Here is a 24,313-nt window from a genome sequence, read left to right on the forward strand (position 1 = left end):
ATGAAGATGTAGTCAAGCTTTCTCACTTTTTTGGGGGGGGCAGGGTTCTGGTCTGGCTGTATTAGAAGTAAGGAAAGCTTAAGAACTGGGTGAGGCTGCAATGGGAAAGGATAAAATGGGGTTAACTCTAGGGCAGGGGTGGGGTTCTTCAGGGGAGGAGAGGAAGAGGGAAGAAAAATGGGATGGGAGGCAGGCTGGGGTCTGGACTCCAAGGGGAGGGGTGTACAGCAGAAAGCTAGGAGGTGAGGGCTCAAAAAGGAACTTCCCGGGAAGTGTGAGCGGCCCGGCAGGGCCCGTTTCAGTTGCTCATAGGTGACAAACATCACTACATTCCAGGAGCCCAAGCGGAAGAAGGAAGGCATGAACCCTTTGTTAGAAGGCTTGGGGTCTCTCCTTCCGAAGCATGGTTAGGGCACAGTGACCAGCACTGGTATACTGGCCCACGGCAGAGTTCACGTATCTCGTCTTGGCCACGCCCACAGGGGAGGCAAGGATGGTGGTGCAGAAGCCAGCCCCAAAAGCTGATTTGAAGTGGCATGGAAGGTTATCAGTCACGAGGTGGGCTTTCTGGGATCGTATGTCACCAGCTCAGCACAGTTGATGATAGCATTGCGGGCAACATTGGGTGAAGTTCCTTTTCATAGGCCCCGAAGCCCCTCCTCTCTGGTGATAGTATTATAGGCATCCAGTGTGCCCTGATATCTCCATCCTGGGCCTGGAAACGTACCTTCACCACATCTGTGAGTTGGGCTACGGCCCCTGCCAGTGCCCCTGTGGTACAGCCTGCCAGGAGGCGGCTCTCAATGCCTGCATGCTCAGATCCCTTGATGTAGAACTGTTTGACAGTCATAGAGGCCAATGTGGACAGGGGCAAAACTCATTTGGCACCGCAAGCCAGCCACCAGCCCATTGTACAGGCTGCCACGGCCCTCAGTCTTCCCCATGGTCAGAATGGTGCCCATGACACCCCGATAGTGGGTAGTGACAGAGGAAGCTCGGATGGCCCCCCAGCTCTCGAATCTGGAGCCCGACTTTGGCTGTGATCAGGGGGAAGGTGATGATGTCAGGGATGCAGGCAGCAGTGCCAGCCCCAAGGAACTTGATGGTGGCTGTTGGGGGCACATCTGTAGGCTTAAATCCAACTATGATTCGACTCTGGTTTTCTGCTACTTCCTAGGAGGCAGAGAAATGGTAAGATGGCCTCCGATGATTAAGACGAGATAGAGGAACTCTGCCCGAGGCCTGACTTGAAGTGTTTCCTATGCTGGCACCTTGCTCAAGCCTCTCTAAAGGTGTCGGGCTCTTCAAAGTTGCTCACAGCAACCATGGCCCACTTGCTTTGATTTTTCATAGAAAGTTTCTGTGAAACTGGACACCTAACGATCATACTATGTACCCAGGACCATAAAGGAAAACAAGGGGCGGAGGAGGAGGCAGCGGCGGTGGTGGGAAGCACAGGGCCTGCGGCGGAGTCTGCGGGGCTAGAGCGGCTTCCTGGCTCTCCGTTGAGTCGCTAAAAAGTCACATTCTTGGACTAGGCAGATGCTCGCTCTCTCACTCTCTTTCAATAAAATAGGGAATGAACATGAAGCAGCTGCCAGTCATTCTGTTTTCATGCATACAGCTTCCTGACCTTGTTCATGCCATGTTCTGTGATGACCACATGGGAATCAGAGTAAATGAGGAAAGTGTGAGCTGAGGGCTTGTTTAACTGTTACTGACAATTTCCCAGGGATGACATATTACTTAAATACACTGAGAGATTGGCCTCAACATCTCAGGAGACCTGAGTGGGGCTTTTTTCCTTAACTTCCTTTTCAAAAGTCTTTATTTCTCACCTTGTTTTGTCTGAAAATCCACATTTGACCTTAGAAGGAATCAAATGGCCCAGAAGAAAAACACAATGGTAAAAAAAAAAAAAAAGCAAAGGCATTTTGGTGGTGCAGTGGATAGAGCATTGGGCTTGCAATCAGAAAGACATTTGAATCTGGCCTCCAACACTTATTAGATGTATGATCCAGGGAAAGTCATTTAATCCTGGTTTCCTCAGTTCCCTTATCAATAAAATGAGTTGGAGAAGGAAATGACAAACCAATTCACTGTCTTTGCCAAGAAAACCCCAAATAGGATCACAAAGAGGTCAAAAATAGGGTCACATGACTGAAAAAACCAACAACAACAAAGCGAGAGAAAGGCTAACTGTATTGAAAGCTCTTCTTCCCATTTCACTAGTAAGACAATTTCAAATAACTTCATAAAAATTCAAATCTAAGCATCCCTCTAGGGTTAAAAAGTGTTTTTACACACCCCATTCAATATAATCTTCATAACTACAGATGTAAAACAAATGATCCCCAGGTCCAATATGGCCCACAACCCTAGAGCAGCTGGACCAAGATTTAAATGTAATTGGGAATATTTAATAAAATAAATAAAAATGCAATTGAACATAGATAATACTAATCCATGGCTTTCTAAGTCAACATGCTTCCACCCACCCATAGATCCTTATCTACAGATCAATTCTATGTGAGTTTGACATTATTGCTCATAACAACCCTGTGATGGAAATAGAGCTCAGGTGGATCTGTGATCTCTTTGGTTTCCATAGTCATTCTAGTAATAGAGATTGCAAGCCATGCATGCCTACCCATCCTACATGACAGTTGTCCATGTCTTCTCATAAATTTACTCCAAGGGAAAGCCCACCAAACATGTTTGAGGCACTCTGTCTTCTCTTCATCTGCAAAACTGGAATCCTATCTATTATACTACCAGCATCACAGAGTATTTGTACAAAAAATTCTTTGCAGACCTTAAAATGCCATATAACTATGAGCTGGTTCTATATTAATGCTATGTAACACATTGTGTGTTTTCTTTTTTATTTTGACAACAATTTCTCAGTCTTAAGCGAGAATCCTTTCCCATTTTATAATGGGGATACAGGGGGTTACCTAATATTAGGTCTGTTGTTGAGTCATTTCAGTCATTCTTCATATAACCCCATTTGAGGTTTTCTTGGCAAAGATACTGGATTGGTTTGCCATTTCCTTCTGCTGCTCATTTTACAGATGAGGAAACTAAGGCAATGAGGGTTAAATTACTTGTCCAGGGTCTTATAGCTAGTAGGTGTCTGAGGTCAGGTTTGAACTCATAAAGATGAATCTTCTTGACTCCAAGCCCAGTGCTCTATCCATTTTGCCACCTTGCTGCCTATAGTAAAAGCCAAATTGAAGCTTAGAACACTCGTGTTAATGACTGTGGCACCTCTCTCATCTCTGAGCTACCATAAAGAGACCCTTCCTTTTTTTCCTGCTCTCTTTTTGCCCTGTTGAAGTCAGGGAGTAGAGTACATTTGTCCATCTAAAAATCAGTCTCTGAAACAGTAAAAAGCAAAACCAATTCAAGCTTCAGTTGAGAAGCAGGACTGGGTGATCTCAAATTCCCCTTTCATTCCTCAGATTCTGTGAAAACCAATTGCATTCAAACACTGACACTTTGCTACAGAGGCTAGTAAGGTAGGACGCCACCAATATGATGTGAAGAAGGTAGAGGACACTTTTTGAGGATAATCAGCTGAGGTCTATTTACACAATTCAAATCTTGGGTACTTGACTGATGCAATTCATATGGCTTAGAACTAATTTTGAAACTTCAGTTGATGGAAGAGTGAATACTTACAAGAAAAAGATTGTTTCTATCATCTTTAAATAGTTCTAAAATGACAAATTCCCTTCTTTCCATTTGTAAGTTAAATGGGGTCTCTTTGCATGTCTGAGAATTGATGGACTTTAGTTTCCTTATTAATAATAACTCACAACACTACCCTGAGCTTCTTCCTTCTTTCTCTCTCTCACTTTTGGCCTCTTCCAGTCAGTGGAGTGCCTGTTAGTGCAGGCTGCGGTGTAAAGATGGCTAAGTCTAAGAACCATAGCACCCACAACCAATCAAGAACATGGCACAGAAATGGCATCAAGAAACCTAGGTCACACAGATATGAGTCTCTGAAAGGGGTTTCTGAGAAACATGCACTTTGTCAAGAAACACAACAAGAAGGGACTGAAGAAGATGCAGGCCAACAATGCCAAAGCCATCAAGGCCCAAGCAGAGGCCATCAAGGCGCTGAGCACCAAGGCCTCCAAGGCCAAGCTCCTCAGGCCCAAGATGCCCAAGATCCCCAAGGCCAGGGCCTGGCATGCTGGCCTCAAGATGGCCACCAAGCGTCCAGGCCCTAGGATCAGCATCAAATGCCCAGGCCCCAGGATCACAAAGCCTGACTCTAAGGTTGCCAGAACCACTGACCCCAAGGCCACCAAGTCTGATGCCATGATCAGTAAGTCTGATCTCAAGGCTACCAAATCTGGCACCAATGCTGCCAAATCTGATCCCAAGGCTGCCAAGACCACCAAGTCTGATGCCAAGGTCACAAAGTTTACCACCAAGGCAACCAAGTCAGATCCCAAGACAACTAAGTCTGATCCCAAGGCAGCCAAGTCCAGTAATTCCGAGGCTGCTAAGCCTGCTGAGTCCAAACCCAAAGATGCTGGGGCTAAAGCTGCAAGTCCCAAGCATTCAAAATAGATGCTTCATTCAGGACAGAAGGACTCATTTAAACCCTAAAACCACCATTTTTTCTCAGCCTGTACAGTTATTCACTATTTTGTACAAATAAAGGAAATGGTGAATCATAAAAATAATAATAACACATTTATATAGCACTTTACATTTCATGAAGCACTCTCTTTGCAACGACCCTATGTGGTACATAATGACAAATGTTATTTCCAAGGTGCAGATGAGGAAACAAATTCAGAGACGTCAAGATATTTATTAATTATTTGCTAGTGATCATATATATAATTAAGAGTCAGAGCTGGGAAACCCATGTCTCCAAGCTCTAAGATTAGTGTTCTTTCTATTCCTGTGCTCTATCTCCTTGACTCTTGTTTTCCCCTTAAAATACTATTAATGAAATGTAAAAATCAAACCAAGTTTGATTTCCATTTTGGTTAGAAATGTATTCTCATGCTATTTGGGTTCTTTCAATTCAAGTTAATTCAGTATGCATTTATTAAGTGTCTACTGTGTCAACAAGTATTTATTAAGTGCCTACTATGTACCAGGCACTGTGCTAAGCACTGCAAATACAAAGAAAGGCAAAAGACAATTCCTGCCCTCAAAGAGCTCACAGTATGGGGTAGCTGGGTGGCACAGTAGATAAAGCACCTGCCTGGATTCAGGAGGAGTTCAAGTCTGGCCTCAGACACTTGACACTAGCTGTGTGACCCTGGGCAAATCACTTAACCCTCCTTGCCCTGCCCCCCCAAAAAATGCTTGTTGAGGTGAATTGAACTGAATAAAGACTTAAAAGGAGGGGTGCAGCTAGGTGGCATAGTGGATAAAGTACTGGCCCTGGATTCAGAAGGACCTGACTTCAAATCCAGCCTCAGACACTTGACACTTACTAGCTGTGTGACCCTGGGCAACTCACTTAATCCTCATTGTCCTGCAAAAAAAAAAAAATATTGAACCCTTAAAGAGCTCACAGTCTAATGGGCAAGGCATTGTTCAAGGCTCTCTTAGTTCTGATTTAATTTTTTTTTTGAGAGGCAATGAGAGTTAAGTGACTTGCCCAGGGTCACACAACTAGTAAGTTTCAAATGTCTGAGGTTGGATTTGAACTCGGGTCCTCCTCAATACAGGGCCTGTGCTTCATCCACTGTACCACCTAGCTGCCCCCAGGTTATTTCTTTTAAAAGAAGGTATTATGTTAATGAATGAGTAGATCTGGATTCGCAGGGACTGAAATATTCATTTTAATGGAATGGCCTGAAAATTGTCCATCACTCATTCTGCATGGCATGACTGCTTTCCCTTTTTTTTTTTTTTTTTTTGTAGTAAGCTCCAAGGGCTTCTGATTTTACAGTTTCAGACAGTATTTCACTCTTCACTTTGACAAAATCAGTGACGGCTCTTTTTGCTTGGTAGGCACCAGATTATATTACTCCTGTCCTCAAAGGTTTGGCAAGGTGAACGAGAGAAACCAAAGAGGTGGTTGCAATAGCAACATTCTAGAAAGGGAAAAGGGTAGATGAGCTTATTTGCATCCTCCTTTGCTCTTCCTCTTGCCTGTCATGTTTGATTTTACAGTTCATTAGGCACTGGACAGGCTGTGGGATCCATGCTTCTGATGGTAACAGCTAAGCAGGTAGAGTCAAACAAAAATAAAATATGTTGCCAAGATACAAAAATGTTTCTATCAAGAGATGCAATAAGGAAAAAAATCCTAGCTATGATCATGATGGAAACATGACTCTGTAGTAGAAAAAGTTCTTAGAATTGTAATTATTCTTTGATTTATTATCATCCTCATTTATAATCAAGCTTTAGAGAAGCAACACATCAGGCACTTTATATCTTGTAGATACAAAATGGAGAGCTGTTGTTGCCGTGAGCCAGCTTCCTGGCACTAGAATAAAGAATATCATTATACTGTAATAGAATGGAGAAAATAAGAATACGACTCTATAAAATTGAACAAAATGAACCCAATAACTTCTGAGTTTTGAAAATGTCTGATTGGGTTTTTCCTTTATCCAGGATTCCAAAAAAGTTGAAAGTCCTGTTAGGGCCAAATTTAATAAGGGGAAAGTTAATTGGGTGGCTCACTGTAATATTGGGGTTCAGAAAATAATGAGGGACCCCTAGGTCCAAAGTTTCCTCCCTACCAAACAGCTTTTTTTTTTAGTTATTTCTCCCAGGCCAATAAGAAAGGAGATTAACAGCCTCTTTTCCACAAACAAATGAGGTTTTATTAATGGGAATAAAATATACAACAAAGGTGAAGTTAATAAAGACAGGGACAAGGGAATAGAGAAAGATAAAAATGTACAAGCTCCTTGGCTCTAGCAAAGTCAGTACTCAATCCCCAAACTTGTTTCCAGCTTAGCTAATTCAAAGAGCTGGCCTTGTTTCTATTAACTCACCACCTGGGGGTCCATATGGAAGTCAGTTGTGCAGCCCCTCTCCAGTCCACTCTCAGAAGCTCACCAACAGGAAAGAAAGAGCATTCCCTTTTCTTTTTCTCTCCCTCCCCCAAAAGGGAGGTCCTTCAAGTTGCATGGCTGGGAGTGGTCCCCCTGCTGACATCAGCAATATACATCACTCAGGGCAGGCCAGGTGCAGCCTATATCTAATCATTCCCAAGTAGGTACTTAATCAGTTTCTCATTCTCACCCAATTCAAACAATACTAAATCAATCAGGTGGGACCCCTGGGCATCTGCCAAATTCCATTATTTTATCACAGTCCCTATCAACTGATGGTTAGGAAGAAGGTGTTGAGGCACACAGGTTCTCTCCTCTGGCTCATATCCTTTCTATCATTGGATGATGATGACAATCCAAGGGCCTTTATGAGGTCAAAGTCACTTCACTGAGGAACTCTTCTTTCCCTTCCACAAAGCACACATGAGGATCTTGATGTATATGGCAGCTGGAGGTGAGGAAAGGAGATAAGGAGGAAATCTTGACCAGCTGTACCTGTATGCTTGGTAGAACAGAGACCAGCAGAAAACTAGATAAATATCCAATGATGATGGGAGTTTCAGTCTGTAGTACGCGATGGAGTTTACCACTTCAACAATGAGAGAGCAAAGCCCAGAGCCCACTAATTTCTGGAGAGACTAGTCATACAAAAAGGTTTTTTGGCTCAGCCACTTTTGATCCCTTAAATATAGGATTTTATCCAGGATTCTTTGGCTATTGGATAGCTGTGATATGTATGTTGTATGCGGACCCAGGCCATTTGTAGTTCCCCAAGTTATTTTCCCTAACCAGTGAACTGGAGCAAGGATTAGAATATGAAGAAAGGGAGGAAAGAGTCAATATGGGGAAATAACAGGTGTAGTTCTCTTGGAAAGAAATATTCAATGTGGAAGAATGTCAAGAATTATTATATAAAAATGTAGCTGTGGATAAAAAGGTTGATCACTTGGAGGGACAACAGATGAGATAACTTGATACTCACTGACTAGCAATCACATTTTGGTAGATGTTGAAATGGGTAGGTGAGTCTTTACCTGCAATATTACAAATAAGGACATCAGAAGGTCCATCATAAAATGTATCAGCTGCCCAAGTACATTTTGTGATTGGTAGGGGTTGCTGGAGTTTTTCTATGGAATTCTTTGTTCACAGATAGAAAAAGGGTAGGAATAAGGGGAAGGGGTTCTGTATTGTCACAGGATGACTGCTAATACCATATCCAAAGGATCAATTTCTAGGAATAATGAACTTACGTGGGTACAGAAACTGAAGCGAACCACTGTCAAAACTCCTCAAGACAGTTTATTGAGTCCAGAAGAAGGCAATTTGATTTTTTTAATAAGCTCATGAAGGTCATGGTTAGGGCTAAGGAATAAGTGACAATGTACCAGAAATAAAATTGTAGCTCATGAATGCTAAAAAACCTTTTCAGGTACTTGGTTTTTGGAGTGAGGAGGGTTATACTCCATTGCAGCACTACCTTGACCTTCCAATGGGTCCCACAAATGCACTCCTATCTCATGAATGTATAACTGCCACATGTTTAATTCTTTTTTGAAGCAAAACATCCAACACTCTTCCGTCTGTATTGCTTTCCCAACCCTGTTCTGTATAAAAGTGCTTGGTTTTAGACCCATAGTCGCTGTGTTCAATCTACATTTTCCATCCTCATATGATATAATAGAAAGAACACTGAACTTGAAGTCAGAAAAAAACATGTATTGGAGCCCATTTGTACCACTTAATAGCTATATGACCTTAGAAAAGTTCCTTCATCCCCAGGGCCTCAATTTCCTCATCTGTAAAATAAAGAAGCTGGATTAGGATCAATGGTTTTCAAACATCTTTCTCCCTCACAGCACAGTACTTTTTCACCATGAGAAATTGTGGGGCACTAAACTTTTAAGCTGACAACATTATGTGGGATTCAAGAAATGTTGAGCATACCCAGTGTTGCTTCCAGAAGAGGAGCCATTTTTATTGAATTCCATGTGATCTCTGATGTGTTTTGAGGTTAATGACACATGTAATAGGAAAATTTTTATTTTATTTTCTGAATACAATATTTAGCATGCTACTCTATTATTAATAATGATGATAACAATAATAGTAATAGGTAGCATTTACATAATGCCTTAAGGTTTGCAAAGTGCTTTCCACATGTGATTTCATGCTCATAACAATTCTGGGGATTATGTCCTATTATTATTCCCACTTTACAGATGAGGAACCTGAGGCTAAGAAAGCTTCTGTCACTTGCTCAAGGTCACATAGCTAGCAAGTATCTGAGGAATGATTTGAATCAGATCTTCCTGACTCCAAAGCTTTCACTCTATCTACTATGCAACCTGCCTCCTAATAGTGTGCTGGGTAAGACAACTGTATGGTGAAGAAAAGTATTTATAAATGTTCTTCTATCTTCAATAACATAATATCTGAAATTCCATGGTATAGCTAGTAAAATTTACAGCATGTCCTTTGAGAACTGCTCAATTAGATGATTTGTAAGACCAGTCCCAACTTGTGCTTCCTTTGCCCCCTCCCAAATGGAGCATTGTGCTTGGCCCACCCCTACCCATTCTCCAGGGTTTATTTATACTCTCATCTGCTAATCCCTACTAACATCCTGAGCCCTTCCCCACTCTATGGATAGAGGCTATGATCTCCACAGCCTATCACTTGCCCTGAGAATTACAGCTCTTCCTGCTCAATCTGACACTTCTCTAACTTGGAAAATGGTGTTGTCACAAGCACTGGAAGACAATGTTAGCTAAGGTCATATGCCAGCTAGAATCTCTGATACAAATTAAAACATCAAGCGGGTAGGAGAGCAGATCCCTAACAGGTGATGAACCACAGATTGCATGAGACTCAATAGGCTTTTAGGGATGTTAACATATTGGAAGCAACAAAGTATTGTTTAAAAAAAAAAAAGCTAATGGAACCATAGATATCGATCTGGAAGCGACTTGATAGGGCATCTAAGCCAAACCTTTCATGTTACAGAGGTGTAGATTTGGTCTCAGAGAGATTGAGATTTCCCCAAGAAAGAGGTTAAGAGATTTTCCCCATTTACAGTTAGTAAGTGGCACATCTGGGATTTGAACCCAGGTTCTCTGACTTCAAATCTCATCTCCTTTCCTCTATACTATGTTAACTAAGCAATGAACATGGAATGAGAGAATATTGATTTCTGTTCTGGCTCCAACAGTTGTATGACTGTGGGCAAATCCCTTGTGCTCAGATTCTCAGTTTCATCATCTGTAAAATTTGCTTAAGAATTTATATTTTCTGCCTCACAGAGTTTTTGTCAAGGAATTGTTTTAGTTGTTATTTTTCCTGGAACTCCTAAAATACCTCTTCCAGTGACTTTATTAGTAAATAAACATGGCTACAAGATGGAGGCACAAAAGACCAAGTTAATGGCACAGTTACATGGCCTATAGAATGAAATACTTCCACTTCCTGAACACTATTGTTGAGGGTGCTGTTATTTCTGGTTGTAGCAATAAAGACATTCCTTTGGACTGGACATGGGAGGTGGCCCCCTGCCTATCCTTTTTGCAAGTCTTGAAGCAAGTGAAAAATGAAAATCAGCTGTCCCCGAGCAATATATGGGTCATGCTGTGCCAGATATATACCCTCTAGACAAGTAATGGGGGGAAAGGAACTTAAACTTATAGGACCCAACTTCTTGGAAGTTCAAGATTTATCTATCTATCTATCTATCTATTCATTCATTTATTTTTTTTCCAGGGCAATGAGGGTTAAGTGACTTGCCCAGGGTCACAAAGCTAGTAAGTGTCAAGTGTTTGAGGCCAGACTTGAACTCAAGTCCTCCTGAATTGAGGGCTGGTGCTTTATCCACTGCGCCACCTAGCTGCCCTATTCCATGGAGCAGTAGATAAAGCACCAGCCCTCAATTCAGGAGGACCTGAGTTCAAGTCTGGCCTCAAACACTTGACACTTACTAGCTTTGTGACCCTGGGCAAGTCACTTAACCCTCATTGCCCTAAAAAGAAAAAAAAAGTTTAAAAAAAAAAAAGATTGAGGGGAATAAATAGTGTACCTGGATTGGCTTGGTAATGGTGAAAGGGAAAATTATTACAATAGGGTCCCCTTTACTAGGAAAGCATTATACCTAACCCCTATTTTCTAGGTTTCTTTGCCTCTTGGGGCTAACAGGACAAGTGTGTGCTTTGGTTGCTCATAATACAAGCATGCCACCTCAACAAGTCAGTGGGATTATTTGATCAATGACAATTTAAACCATCCTCCCTTCCCTCCCCCTTCCACAGCCCTGAGTATCAGGATAGAGTTATAATTCAGGCTACATGTGGCCTTGAGTAAAGCTATTATTAACTTTAAGCTTCAAGTTAAAGTGGGTCTTGATCTGGGTACATTGTGTAATGAGATCTGGCATGTGGAACAATTCATCTTGTAGTGAATCCAATAACATGTCAACAAGTATCAGCACAGGTTGACTTAAAAGTAGATCCTGGACCAGCACCTGGAAGATACTTTTATACTTTATATTCAGTGCACTCTTGTTGAAGCTAGGCAATTCCCCCAGTTGGATAAATGACCAAAAGTAGATCATCTCAGGAATCACAAATTCTTTCAGGAACTTCTCCAAGTATCTTGCAGTGGTTGTCCCTCTTCAAAGAGGGCATGGCCCAATGAGTCAGGAGTTGAAAAGAGTTACCTTGGCATAGTCAGAACAGGGCAAGCTCTAAAGGAAGACATAAAAAAACAATTTTAGCTGGGCAATAAACTCTAAGAGATTAGTAGCTCAGCTAGAAAATTTCTCTAGGGCACTAATCAGGTTGCCAGATGTCCCCAAGGGGGTGTCCAACTGCCTGGAGATTTGGACATTTTCCTTTGACAAGGTAGCAACCCTACCCCTAAAAAACTGACTTTTTAGTCACTGTTTGGTCCAACTCCTTTTGGAGTGCAATATTCTGGGCCCAAAATACTGACAGCTGTTGCTATAAAGTGCCCAGGATTACTACCAGTTCCCTTATTGCCTAGGTATGGGATTTGTATGTAATGTGAGAAGTTCTGTACCTCCTGACCCAAATGTGACTGGAGTCATGGTGGCATAATCAAAGATCGTGGCCTAAAGTCCACTAGAAATCAGGTCATAATGTCAGAGAGAAAGTTCATTTGGGACAGACGCTCCTACAGCATTAAAATCTCAGTTTATGAAGAACCAAAACCAAATTAGAATAGTGCTAAAAGGTAGCATTTACATTTGGGCAGAGCCAAAATGGCAGGGTACAGGCAGTGACTCAGCTGAACTCTCCAAAAATTCCCCTCCAAACATCTTTAAAATAATTCCTCAAATCGAATTCTGGGTTGGCATTGGTAACAAAAGGTCAGGGTGACACAATTTTCCAGCTGAAGACAACTTAGATCTATAGAAGTCTGTGACATCAGGGTGGGAGCCAGCTTAGACCACAGAACACACTATAGCAACACAAGCAGAGAGGATTAGAAGCTGCTGCAACAGCAAAAACAGCAGCTTCAAGAACTCTCATCCCAGGGATGATAAAGGGTTTGGACAACTGGCCAGAAAGAAATTACAGGGAACCATTTGCAGGCACTGGGTACAGGATGTTGTATTGCCTAGACACATTTCCGGACCAGCACTTGTGCTTGAAGCTACAGGGGAGCAAGGGCCCCAGTCATAGTTCCATGGTGGAGAATAGTGCTTGTGGTTGCTTACAAGGAAAAAGGCACGTGTCATTGATTCAAGGCAAAAAGGAGAACTAGCACTTCTGGTTTCAGGGGAGCATGGTGCCTTTCTGGGTAGACACCAAAGCACAGGCCAGGAGAGCAGTAACTGTACTTCTCCTTGGATCATACTACCTTAGAAGCATGAAAACTTACAGACCCCCAGAACTAGCTCTGAAAACAGAAGCCAAATAACTCAAATCTTAGAATAGTGCCTGCCCCCTTCAGCCCAGAAGCAGAGCCCAACTTTAACATAAAATAAAAAGTAAAGAAATAGGCTGGAAAATGAGCAAACAACAAAAAAGAACCTGACCATAAAAAAACTATTATGGTAACAGGGAAGATCACAAACTTGGAGGAGGCAAAAATGTCAAACAGCTACAAGAAAAGTCTCAAAGAAAAGAAAATGTAATTGAGCACAAGCCTAATAAGAATTCTTAAAAGAGCTCAAAAAATTCTTTAAAATCAAACAAGAAGGATAGAGAAAATTTGGGGGGAAAAAATGAGAGTGATGGCAGAAAGTTATGAAAAGAGAGTCAATAACTTGGTAAAAGAGGTACAAAAAATATTGAAGAAAATAACACCTTAAAAAAAAGAAAAGGTAAAAAAAAAGTTCACTAAAGAAAATAATTCCATAAAAATTAGAACTGGGCAGTGGAAACTTATGATTCCATGAAACATAAGGAAACAATAAAACAAAGTCAAAAGAATGAAAAAAATATAAGAAAATGTGAAAGATCTCATTGGAAAAGCAACTAACCTGTAAAATAGATTGAGGAGATATAATTCAAGAGTTCTTGAATTACCAAAAGCCATGATCAAAAAGGGAGTGGGGGGAGAGCCTACACATCATATTTCAAGATATTATCAAGGAAAATTGCCTTGATATCCTACAACCCAAGGGTAAAATAGAAACTGAAAAAATCTACCAATCACCTCCTGAAAGAGATCCGCAAAATGAAAACTCCCAGGAATATTATAGCCAAATTTTAGAGTTCCCAGGTGAAGGAGAAAACATTGTAAGTGGCCAAAAAGAAACAATTCAAATTATCAGAATAACAATATTTAACAGCCTCCCTCCCTCCCCCTCCCCCTCCCCCTCTCCCTCCCCCTCTCCCTCTCCCTCTCTATTTAGTGAGGCAATTGGGATTAAGTGACTTGCCCAGGGTCACACAGCTAGTAAGTGTTAAGTGTCTGAGACCAGATTTGAACTCAGGTACTCCTGACTCCAGGGCCGGTGCTCTATCCACTGTGCCACCTAGCTGTCCCCAACAGCGTCTATATTAAAACATTGGAAGGCTAGGAATGTGATCTTCCAGAGAGAAAAGAAGCTAGGATTACAACCAAGAACAACCTACCCAGCAAAACCATTCCTTCAAGGGTAAAAAATGGATATTCAATGAAATCAAAAACTTTCAAACATTCCTATTGAAAAGACAAAATTTGACTTTCAAATACAAGACTCGAAAGAAGTATAAAAAAGGCAAACATGAAAGAGAAATCATAAGGGATGTAATAAGGTTAAACTGTTTATATTCCTACATGGGAAGATAATTGTAACTCCTAAGAACTTTATCATTATTAGGGTAATTAGAAAGAGTATATATACTTAGAGGGCACAAATGTGAGTTGGCTATGATGATAGCATGATTTCAAAAAATAAAATTAAGGGGTTTCAAAGAGGTATGCACTGGGAGAAGGGAGAGGTAGAATGGGATAAATTATCTCAGATAAAAGAGGGGTGAAAGTTTTTATAACGGAAGGGAAGACAGGAGGGTGATAGATAATAGTTAAACCTTATTCTCATCAGAATTGGCTCAAAGAGGAAACAACACACTCAGCTGCATATATAAATCTATCTGCCCTATAGAGAAGTAGGAGGGGAGGGATAATAAAGTGAGGTGGTGATAGAAAGAAGGATGGATTGGGGTAGGCAGTAGTCAAAAGCAAAACAAACTTTCAAGGAGGGACATGGTAAAAGGAGAAAGAGAAGAATAAACAGATGGAAAAAAAGATGGAATGAAATACAAAGCTAGTAATCATAACTGTAAATGTAAATAGGATGAATTCACCCAAAAAGACTGAAATGATTAGCAAAGTGGATTAAAAACCAGAATCCTATAATATGTTGTTTACAAGAAACATACTTGAAGCAGAGAGACACACACAGAATAAAGGTAAGGGGCTGGAGCAGAATCTATTATATTTCAGCTGGTTTAAAAAGGCAAGAGTAATAATCGTGATATCAGCCAAAACAAAAACAAAAAAAAAATAGGCCTAATTAAAAGAATTAGGCAAAGAAATTATATTTTGTTAAGGTACCATAGAGAATGAAGTGATAATAATACTAAACATAAATGCACCAAATGGCATAGCATCCAAATTTTTAAAGGTACAGTTAAATGAATTATAGGACGAAATAGTAAAACTATACTAGTGGGGGACTTTAAATTTCCCCTCTCAGAACTAAATAAATGTAACAATAAAATGAATACATGTGAAAGAACTTAAGGTGAGGAAAATAATTTTAGAAAAGATATGACAGACCTTTGGAGAAAACTGACTGGAAAAAAAAAGTCCTTTTTTTTTTTCTCAGCTGTACATGGCACCTTTACAAAAATTGACCATGTATTAGAGCATAAAAATCTCATAACTAAATGCAAAAGTATTAAATGTATTCTTTTCAGATAATAATGCATTAAAAATTACATTAATTAAAGGACCATGGAAATAAAGATGAAAAGTAGATTAGAAAGGAAATACTCTAATCCTAAAAAATGAGTGGGTCAAAGAATAAATAATAGAAATAATCAATAATTTCATTAAAGAAAATGACAACAATGAGACAACATGCTAAAATTTATGGGATGCCTCCAAAGCACTATTTAGGGGAAATTGTTTATCTCGAATTGCTTACATCAATGAAATAAAGAGCAGATCAATGACTTGGGCATGCAATTAAGAAAAATTGAAAAAGAACAAATTAAAAATCCCCAAACACCAAATTGAAAATCCTGAAAATCAGAAAGATTAATAAAATTAAAAGGGAAAAAATTAAACTCATGTATAAAGCTATAAACTTATTTTATAAAAAAAGATAAATCATTTGTTAATTTGATTTGAGAAAAGGAAACCAAGTTATCAGTATCAAAAATGGAAAGAATGACTATAATACCAATGAAGATGAGATTAAAGCAATTATTTGGAGCTATTTTTTGCCCAATTAAATGCCCATAAATCAGACAATCTAAATGAAATAGATGAATATTCCCCCAAAATATAAATTGCCCAGATTAACAGAAGAAATAGAATACTTCTATAAACTCATATTAGAAAAATAAATTAAATAAGCAATCAGTGAGCTCCCTAAGAAAAAAAATCCTTAGAGCCTGATGGATTCATAAGTGAATGCTACCAAACATCTAAAGAACAATTATTGCAATATGAACTATTTGAAACAAATAGACAAAGGAGTTCTACCAAATTCCTTTTAGAACACAAATATTGTGCTGATACCTAAACTAGGAAGAGCAATAATAGAGAAAGAAAATTAGAAACCAATTCCCTAATGAATATTGATGAAAAAGGTTAAATAAAACACGTGCAAAGAGATTATAGCAATATGTCACAAAAATCATACACTATGACCTGGCAAGATTTATACTAGTAATACAGGAATGATTTAATATTGGGAAACTATCAGCATGATTGTCTGTTTTTTCAATAGATACAGAAAAAGATTTTGACACAATACAAATACTCATTCCTATTTTTTAAAAAACTAGAAAGTACAGGAATAAATAGATATTTCCTCAAAATGTTAAGTAGTGTTTATTGAAAATCATCAGCAACATTATCTATAATGGGCATAAGCTAGAAGACTTCCTAATAAGATTAGGGATAAAGCAAAGGTGCCCATTATCCCCACTATGATTCAATATTATAGTAGAAATTGTAGTGACAGCAATAAGACCAAAAAGAAAGAAAGGAGGGGAGGGAAGGGGAAGGGAGGGGAGGAATTGAAGGAACTAGGATAGGCAACAAGGAAAGAAAATTATCACATTTTGGAGATGATGATATACTTAGAGAACCCTAGAGAATCAGTTAAAAAAAAAACAATTGAAACAACAACTTAAGCAAAGTTACAGGATATAAAATAAATCTGCATAAATCATCAACATTTCTATATATTACCAAGAAAGCCCAGCAGGAAGAGATAGAAAGAGAAATTCCATTTAAAATAGCTACAGACAATAGAAAATACTTGAGATTCTACCTGCCAAGACAAATACAAGAACTATATGAACACAATTACAAAACACTTTACACACAAATTAAGACAGATCAAAACAATTGTAGAAGTATCAATTTCTCATGAGTAGGCTGAGCTAATATAATAAAAATTCCAATTCTACCTAAATCAACTTACTTATTCAGTTCCATGAAAATCAAACTGCCAAAATATTTTATAGAACTAGAAAAAATAATAACAAGAATCATCTGGAAGAACTGATCAAGAATATCAAAGGAAGGAATCAATGAAAAAAGTGTGAAGAAAGGTGGCCTAGCTTTACTAGATCTCAAACTGTACAAAGTGTAATTATCTAAACCATCTTGTACTGGCTAAGAAATAATGGTAGATTAGTAGAATTGATTAGGTACACAATACACAGTAGTAATTGACCATGGTAATCTAGTGTTGATAAACCGAAAGATCCAAGCTTTGAGGATAAGAACTTACTATCTGACAAAATTGCTGGGAAAACTGTAAAGTAATTTGACAGAAATTAGGTATACACCAAAACTTCACATCATATATGGTCAAAATGGGTACCTGCTTTAGACATAAAGGGTGATATCATGAGCAAATTGGGGAAACAAGGAAAATTTTATCTACCAGATTTATGGTTTAGGGAAGAGTTTATGACCAAATAATATATAGTATCACAAGAAGTAAAATGGATAATTATGATTACATTAAACTTAAAAGGTTTTTCATAAACCTAATCAATATAGCTAAGATAAGAAGAAAAAAGGAAACTGGGGGGACAATAATTCTCTGATAAAGGCCTCATTTTTCAAATACATAAAGAACTAAGTCAAATTTATAATGCAAGTCATTGCCCAATTGATAAGTGGTCAAACAAGTCAGTTTTCAGAAGAAATAAAGCTATCTATAGAATGAAAAATGCTCTAAATCATTATTGATCAGAGAAATGCAAATTAATGCAACTCTGAAGTACCTCCTCACACCTATCAGATTGGCTAATATGACAGAAAATAAAAATGAAAAATATTAAAAGGGATGTGGAAAATTGAGACTAATGCACTATCAGTGGAGTTATTATCCGATCCAAATATTTTTTTAAAAATTAATAAACATTGGGGGCATCTAGGTGGCACAGTGGATAAAGCGCCGGCCCTGGATTCAGGAGTACCTGAATTCAAATCTGGCCTCAGACACTTGACACTTACTAGCTGTGTGACCCTGGGCAAGTCACTTAACCCCCAATGCCCTGCAAAAAAAAAATTAATAAACATTTTATTTAAAGTTTTGAATTCCAAATTGTATTCCTCCTTCCCACCCAGCCCTTCCCTGAGGTAGTAAGCAATCAGGTATAGGTAATACACGTGCAATTATGTAAAGCATTACTATGTAAGTCATTTTGTATAAGAAAACTTGAATAAAAGAAAAAATGAAAGTGAAAAATAGCATGCTGTTCAGTCTGTGTTCAATCAATATCAGTTCTTTCTTTGGAGGCGGATATTATGCTTCATCATTAGTCCTTTGGGATTGTCTTGGATCATCATATTGCTGGGAATAGTTAAATCATCCACAGTTCTTCATCAAACAATATTGCTGTCGCTGTGTACAATGTTCTCCTGGTTCTGCTCACTTCACTATGCATCAGTTCATACATGTCTTTCCAGTCCTTCCCTGGCTAAATCATCCTGCTTAGCAAAATAATATTCCATAACAATCGTATACCACAGCTTGTTTAGCCATTCCCCAATTGATGGGCATTCCTTTGATTTCCAATTCTTAGCCACCAGAAAAAGAGCTGCTATGAATATTTTTGTACAAATAGGGCTATTTGTCTCTTTTTGGAAATGTCTTTGGGATAGAAACCCAGCAGTGGTATTGCTGGATCAAAGGGTATGCACAGTTCTGTAGCCCTTTGGGCATAGCTCCAAATTGCTCTCTAGAATGGTTGGATCTTTTCACAATTGCACCAACAGTGGATTAGCATCTCAGTTTTCCCACATCCCCTCCAACATCCAGTATTATCCTTTTTTGTTATATTTCCCACTCTGATAGGTGTGAGATGATACCTCAGAGTTATTTTAGTTATACTCACTTTTCCCACATCCCTTCCAACATCTAGTATTATCCTCTTTTATTATGTTGATCCAACCACTTCTTTCCTCAATGGGTGAGGGAGGTAGGAAAAGAATTCAGAACTCAATTTAAAAAAAAAAAGTAATGCTAAAAATAAGTAATTTTAGGGGCAGCTAAGTGGTACAGTGGATAAAGCACCGGCCCTGGATTCAGGAGTACCTGAGTTCAAATCCAGCCTCAGACATTTCACACTTACTAGCTGTGTGACCCTGGGCAAGTCACTTAACCCCCATTGCCCCACAAAAAAAAGTAATTTTTTAAAAAATGATAGCTAGCATTTATTAAATTTTGCAAAGTATTTTATAGATATCTCATTTTAGATTCACAATAGCCCTGGAAGGTAGCTGCTATTATTATTCATATTTTACAGATGAGGAAACTGAGGTAGACAAAGGTTAAGTGACTTGCTCTGGGTCACACACCTAAGAAGTCTCTGAGACCAGATTTGACCTCAGGTCTTTCTGACTCCAGGTTCAGTAATATATCCACTGTGCTACCCCTAGGAGCTGTCTAGAAATAAGAGGAGTATGTCAATGTTAAGGGCTAAAATTCTAGCTAAACTGTCTAAAATATCTAATGAGTGGTCGCCAATAAATTATAAGCTTTAGCAAGAGTTAGACTTTTAAGCATTTATTAAGGAGAATAAGAATTTGATAAAGAGAGAGAGAAAGGCCTAGATTTCTATCTATTAAAGGGAGAGCGCATTTCTAGCTCCACTCTCCACCAGCATCCTCAGGAAAGAGCGTGAGACTGAGTGCCAGTCTCTTCCTTCCTCCTCCCAGTCCCCCGCGTCACTTCCTGACGCCAAAGAAAAGACTCCTGGTCTTGCCCTCAAAGACCTTCGCTTCATGGGCGGAACTCTTCTACAGTAAGTCTCCAGCAGGTGGCGTCATTCCAATAGTTACATCAACAATGAATGAAAGAAAAAGGTTTTTTTAAGCCCTTACCATCTGACAAGCACTATGTTAAGCTCTTAAGGAAAAAAATTAAAAAGAGAGACTGTCTCTCTCAAGGAGCTCAATGGGGAAAGACAACATATAAAGGAGGGTTCAGTTGCAAAGCAGATAAGATCTTTAGGGTGTAGTGACAGGTAAAAAGATAAGACCTGGGAGTCTTTCATCAGTAAGCTGTTCCTCCTCTTACCAAAAAAAAGTTGTAGTTGATGACTCCCTGCTTATCCAGTTGGTGTTAGGGGTCATGTCTATCCCCTCTAAGAGGGACCAGTTTTTTTAAAAAAGCAATTTCTAGATTTTGGGGGGGAGGGTGGGAGACTAATAATGATGTTATACTTTGGGATTATGAACAGGAAAAGGTTAAAAAAAAACTTGTATTCCATAGGATTATTTCCTTCTTAATCCAATTTTGATTACCCCAAATAAAGCCATAAGTAGATACTTCCTTGCATTACTTCCATCTTCCCCAGACCATAATCTCTACTTCAGCTATACTTCCCAGGTATCCTACATGTCTTACACTTGCTCTCTTGAGCAATCTTAACACAAATAAAATTCTCCCCTAACTGCCCAGGGATGTTCATGCACATATCAGGACTCCCAGACGAAAAAATTCCTTCTACAAACGTAGTTCAGTACCTTCTCTGCAACTCATAGTCTTAAAGGATTGCCTAGAATACTGAAAGGTTAAGTTACTTGCCCAGGGTCACACAGTGTGTGTCAGAGGTAGGATTCAAACTCAGATCTTCCTGGCTTCAAGACCATCTCTTTATTCACTAAATCAGGCTGAATACAGTTAGTAGGTTTTCAATAAATATTAACTAAGTAATTGAATACTTCTTTACCCCTTATGAAAATTTATCAGGTCTATAATACATTTTGCCATGCCTTTGTTTTTCAAGGTGTCAGTAACCCACATGATAAACTAACCTATGATAACTGAAGATAACTAGAGAGCCATTCTTGACTCCAAGATACCACACTTTTTTATTTCAATAGAACAATTATCTCACCTCCGTGAATACTACCTTTTCCTAGGCAGATCACTCACCCTCAAGACTTCATATTATATGATTCTTGTCCCTTTCTTTTTTTCAAAAAATCCTCCAGGGTGTATTTATTCAATGTGCTTGAGAATTTTTCTGGATATTTTAATATCTCATCATCATCAGAACAAAACACAGCCTATCCATCTGGATTCTCAGACTCTTATTCAATGAACGGCAGCCCATATCCCTTTTCTTTCCCTGTGTCCTCAATGATGTCTTTGATGCCTCTTCTTGCATGCATATCACAACTGATAAAAGGCTGTAGCCTACTTATAGCCACCATATGTTTTTCCATTGCCCTAGTCACATACCATTATTATTTGTCTGAAATGACAATGCTCTTGGATTTGTAGCCATACCAAATGACTAGAATACTGATGTTTCAAAGTTGTGCTTTGGTGGCAATGGGCACTTGGGATCACTAAAAGAGCTAAGCAGTTTCCAAAATGTGATCTAGCATGCTATCCTCCCCTATTCACATATTCTCAGAAGTAGAAGGGAACTCAGAGCGTTTCTACTCCAAATTTAACCTGAAAAAGTCTTCTCTCTATGACATACCCAACAAGTAATATTAATGGAAATAGCTAGCTTCTTCAACTGGCCAGTGTTGTTGTTGGTGGTGGTGGTGGTGGTGGTAGTGTTTTATTTTTTTTTCAGCCATAGCAGGCTTATTACATAGGTACATATGTATTTCTGTTTATTTCATAGGGTTGACCCTGAAAGTACATGTAGAAAGTAGAATTTCATCTTCTGAATTTCTGACTTACAGTTTACTAATATCAACCCAATCCAATAGCACCCAGCACTGTTGTACCATATTGTTCATCTAAAACAGGGCTTCTTAAATTTTTTTCCACTCACAACCCCCTTTTGTCCAAGAAATTTTTATGTGACCCTGGGTATGCAGGTATATAAAATAGGTATATATAATCTTTTATTGTTGCCAATTTTTTTGCAATCCCCCCACATTCAGTTACATGACCACATATGGGGTTACAACCCACAGTTTAAGAGACTTCAATCTATAACATCTACTCTGGAATTATTTTGTGCCATCAAAATGAGTCTTTAGAATTAGAAGAGATAGAAAAAGCAGGTCTTTGTTGACAAGATAGGATTTCTTGAGACTGTAAGCAGAACAAATTAAAAGACTTCATTGTTCAAAATATGTCACTATAATAGATCAAATTTTATATATAAGGGAGAACTTGGATAGCTAATGTCTAAATATATATCATTAATAATGAGCTAACTCCACATTAGTGGAAAGAGAAAAGAAAGGAAAAAGGAAAAAAGGTCCTTCTCCCCAACCCAAATGGAAATAACACTGACTTAGAGAAAAACATGAGTTCAAATCCTGGGTCTTCTATTTAATACCTATGTCACCTTTGGCAGAAAATGTCCTGAGTCTTCTTTGCAGTTTGCTTATCTGTAAAATGAAGGGTTTAGATGAGATTATCTTTAATATTGATTTGAGTTCTAAATTGTGTGATCCTAAGAAATAACAAATACTTGAGCTAGTTCGAGTTGGGAAAAATGTTAAACCATATGGTCTCAAAAGCAATTTTGAATCTGTTATATACGGGAATACATAGAAGATTCTGCAAGAAGTCATCTGGTTTAATCCCTGCCTCCAGGAAAGCCTGCCTAATCTTTACGAAGGTAAGATAAAGTGAGCTGCTTTGGTGCAGCTGTGTTTAAAAAAAAAAAAAGTAAGTATATTTTTATGGTTAGTGTTTCAATGAATTAGTTAAATCTTGATGGAAAGTGATATGGAATTATTATTAACAACTTAAATGACTATTAATATGAAACAGGGCATAAAATAGGGAAACTTGCCATAGGGTTTGTCATTGTTGTTGGGGTGTTCTGGAACAAAGTCTAAGCTAAAGAGAATACCCTAGGTGAAGAGGTCCTCCTCCAGATAGTCCTATTTCTATATAACACTGTATTGATTATATCAAGTTATAGGACCTGACACATAGTGGGTACTTTTAAAATGTTATTGATTGATTAAATATATTAGATGACATTCATAAACACTGAAAAGAGTTGGGAATAACTAGCCACACTGGAAAATCCAAGTGAGTGACAAATGACTATTGTCCAGATTACAATGAGCACTTCCATGGATGACCAACAGATCTTTTCCATCAATACATATATACAGGACACATATTAAAATAGACAATGAGCTTGTTTTATAATTTGACAGGAAGACATTCAATTGGATTACCTTGAAAAATGACATAATTTTTTTCTTGTATTCCTCCAACATCTAAGTTTCTTCCTGAAATAAAAGCTTATCTTTTTAATACAATTTCTTTTTCTAGTGATGTTGTATATCTATAAGTCATTGAACACTGCAAAATCCAAAGAATGGAAGCTGAGGATTACCTAAAAGGCAATGATGAAGTGCATGGTGGGTGTTAAGTGAAATGCACAAAAGTATGAATAAGGAATTACATTAGATAAATAGAGTAAAAGATTTCAGAGAAATGTATGACTGGTAAAAAGACAGCCTAGTCGACTGGTAAATGTGACATGTAACCTATGAATAGCTGTATGTATCACTGTAAAGAGCTCTAGGTGATGGCCCTAAGCATGTTAAGTGGACCCCTCAAAAAGAATTTATGGTCAGACATAGAAGAGAGTCATACAAGGTGGGCAGGCATAGATGACCTATAATCTGCATCATTGGAAGGAATACCCACATCGATAAGGTTATAGAGCCATTAGAGTATTAACAGATAACATCAGTATTAGAACTGAGTATTAGTATTATAACATTACATTACACAATAAAAATTAGAAAAATGTTCATACCTTTAAGTTGAAGAGTCTACTTTTGGAGTATATCCTAACAAGGTTATTGACAGAAGAAGAAAGCGCCTACATGTACCAAATATTTCTTGAAGCTTTAAGAATAATACCAAAAAAAGTGAAAACAATCCATAAGGTTTTACTGAAGCAAATCATAATTATAGGGAAATTGTTCAACAGATTGTGGCATAGAAATATAATATATTGTGCTCAAATGTGAAGGAAGGGGGCCTAGCAATACCATATCTCAAACTATACTACAAAGTGATCATCATCAAAACAATTTGGTATTAGGTAGGAAAT

The 24,313-nt window shown here is 38.6% G+C and overlaps 2 pseudogenes; one reads left to right on the forward strand and one right to left on the reverse strand.

Moving 5' to 3' along the window:
* Positions 1–250: 250 nt before the first annotated feature.
* Positions 251–2,674, reverse strand: LOC122747758 (annotated as a pseudogene).
* A 1,240-nt stretch (positions 2,675–3,914) lies between these two features.
* On the forward strand, positions 3,915–4,584 carry LOC122751287 (annotated as a pseudogene).
* The last annotated feature ends 19,729 nt before the right edge of the window (positions 4,585–24,313 follow it).

This window comes from Dromiciops gliroides, chromosome 3 (genome assembly GCF_019393635.1).
Source record: "Dromiciops gliroides isolate mDroGli1 chromosome 3, mDroGli1.pri, whole genome shotgun sequence".
Taxonomy (NCBI): Eukaryota; Metazoa; Chordata; class Mammalia; order Microbiotheria; family Microbiotheriidae; genus Dromiciops; species Dromiciops gliroides.